The sequence below is a fragment of the Corapipo altera genome, unplaced genomic scaffold, assembly GCF_003945725.1.
Source record: "Corapipo altera isolate COAL_440 unplaced genomic scaffold, ASM394572v1 69, whole genome shotgun sequence".
Lineage (NCBI taxonomy): Eukaryota > Metazoa > Chordata > Aves > Passeriformes > Pipridae > Corapipo > Corapipo altera.
The window spans coordinates 768719-771562 of record NW_020884908.1 but is presented as its reverse complement, the minus strand read 5'-3'; the positions used below and the strand labels follow the sequence as shown (position 1 = coordinate 771562).

General features: G+C 42.3%; 1 long non-coding RNA gene across 2 annotated transcripts; it reads right to left on the bottom strand.

Moving 5' to 3' along the window:
• LOC113951675 lies at positions 1–2636 on the bottom strand. 2 transcript variants are annotated; one of them, XR_003529239.1, is made up of 4 exons: positions 2601–2636; positions 1845–2127; positions 1142–1332; positions 1–168 (listed from the first exon to the last, which is right to left on the bottom strand). It is a non-coding gene; the product is annotated as an uncharacterized LOC113951675 (long non-coding RNA). The 2 variants fall into 2 exon arrangements; XR_003529240.1 differs by having other exon boundaries at positions 1986–2127.
• Positions 2637–2844: the final 208 nt, after the last annotated feature.

Sequence of the window (2844 nt, the reverse complement as noted above, 5' to 3'; positions counted from 1 at the left end):
TTTATTCAGGTTTCAGGTGTGTAATGTAAAGAAAACCCCTAGACAGTTATTTTTTTCTTTTTTTCATCCTATTGAAAGGAGAACTTGCTGTAGCTGAGCACTCCTGAAAATATCAGTTCAGACCCATTTCAGGCCGAGCCTGGGAGGTCCTACTCCTGTCCTTCAGGTCTGTAGGCAAAGTAACACAAAATATGTGAAAACATTCACTAAATAGTTAGATCCCTGGAAGAGAGAGCAGAAACTGCTGAGGAATGCAATGACAGCATCAAGGTTGTCAGTAGCTGTCAGAAAAAGTCAGTGGCACATCAGAATATGTTCCGGTGAACACTGGTAATCGATCTCTTCTGCCAGGATGGGGTGAAACACTATCTTTTGGTGCTGGAGCTGTGGATGAAGTGTTAATGGCTGAATTTTATAAACACTGTTAACAGAACAATAATGCAACCTCTTTTCTCCACTGAGATACTGGATATCTCCACTGGGTATTGTTGAAAGGGTAAAAATAAAGCAAAACAAACAGAATAAAAAAAAAGTCCATAAGAAAACTACAGTAAATCCTGGCTCTGAAGGAGATATCCCTCCCTCACTTGGGAGTAGACAGGAGGAGTCCATGATGTCCTACACTGCTCCTGCCTTTGGCTGAAGTTCTCTGCACACATGCCAGTGAGCTACCACTGGCAGGTGCAGAGCTTTGGGCACACCAACCCTGAGACATCCAAAGCAGGTTTAGAGGCCCTGGGTCGTCCTCAGCTGCACTAATGAGAGTTCAGGGCAGTTCCTTTGAGTAAACCAGAGGTATTTTGGATTTATACCTACATGCTTTCTGGCAGGGCTGTTGCACTGAAAGATACTAATCTTGCTTTAATCCCCACGGGATACTGGCTTTAACAAAATACTCTATGCTTCATTTCTCAGCATTGCAAAACAACTTAATGGGCCGTATACTTCTAGTAATTTCTAGCTTACATTCTCACTCTTTTGCAACACCAAAATGTCACTGGCTTTAGCCTTTTCAATATCATTTCCTCTGAGAACATACAGGGGAAAAAAAAGGCAAAAAATAAGCTTTTATTTAAAGAACACCATTCACACATTACATTTGAGCGTGGAAGAGGAGTTATATAAAGGCCCTTCCACTTACCTTTTCTCTGAGCAGGCCGAAAACCCCGCTTATTCCTTTATGATTGACACTTGTTTGTTTAGTGTGAGCCTTATTCCTTTCTTGTTCACACATTTATCAAGCATGAAGGTTTGCTGTGGGTGACGTCAGTGGAATTTTATCAGCAGAAAAGCACACAAAAATGTAAGTACAACTGACAGAAGAGGCAGCATCTGAAAGCAAAAATATGCGTTTGCAGTTACTGAAATGAAAGAAATGAAACTTATACTTGTCTTTTTGCAGCTCTATTCCTTTGAAGCATTACAAAACCCCATGAAAATCTAGATCTTAGGGACTGTATAATCACTTAGAGAGTTAATGTGCATAAACATACATAAAATGTTTGTTTGCTTTTTCCTGCACAGCCTTTTTACTGTATTACTGTATAAATCAGACCTATTTTATTTTCACTTGCTAAGCCTTGTATTCCTTTTAAAGCATCTCAATGAATGAATACATATTTCCAAACCCTTACAGCCTTAAACCCAAAATTTATTATTGTATTTTCAGAGAAAAAAAAAGGCCTTCCAGACATTTTTCTACAAAGCATATTATTGGAGATAGGAGTGGGAGATTTAATGGCTTGAAATATGATTTCCAACCTGGGAGGTGCATGACAAATCTGAGTGCAAAATATCATGTCATAAACGAGCAGAGAGTCTTAGCAGGAAAACTGGTTGCTCACCAGCCCTGTACTGTTACAGTGGCAGCTGTGCTAACGACGGACACAGTTCTCTGAAGAACATAAGTCTTTTCCCTCTTTCTGCTGCTGGCACCCAAGAGCATATGGCCATCACTGCGTGGACAAGACAGCTACAAGTCAGACCTGTGCAGAAACCAGGAGAAAAATCACCCTGATCACTCAAAGCGTATGGATCCAACGAGGCTTAAAAGCTGGGCTGAGGGGAGGGCTCCACACACTCTGCTGGCAGCGAGTGGCTGAGTGTCTCAGAAAAAAAAGGATGATCCTGCAAAATACGGATGAAAAATGATGTCTCCCTTGTGCCAAATGAGAGTAAAGGCTCGTTTATAGAGAGCAGGACAAACCAGAAAGTGTGATACAGGAGATGCTGCCTCAGGATTGAGCTCTGGATTTGGCAATCCACAGGCAAGTTAGGGAAAAGTTGCAGGGCAGAGAACAGAGCCATCCTTACAAATTTTTTCTTCTAATTGATTACAGCTCTATTTGATAGCAAAGCCCTGCCTGGCTCTGCTGGATGTCATACACCCAGAGAGCTGCTTTGCAGGCACACTTTGCCTCTTGTCTGCAGCAATGCCATTGACTGTAGTCACATGTGGGACTGGTTCTGGATGTTCAGGGTGTGAAGAAGTATCACCTCTCTCCACGTAAGAAAGACAGTCTGGTGGGTTTTTCTTGCTGCTCTTACATCAGTCATGGCTTTCTCAGTTGGCCTGTGTGTATTTCCACTTTATTACTTACCTAAAAGCCCTGCAGATGAATGTTCTGCCCTCAGAGGTTACAAGCATGAGTGGTTCTGAGGAGGAGGGACCCCACAGTGTCCAAAAGGGATTAGCTCTGCTTCCAAAAGGGGACTTCAGTGAGAAAATGCGTAACAGCCATCAGACCTTGCCAATGTCACAATGGCTCTGGCTGTAATGTAGATGTCTGTCTAATGGGCACTGGGCTAAGACCAATAAAATAGAATTCATACAGGCCACTGAAC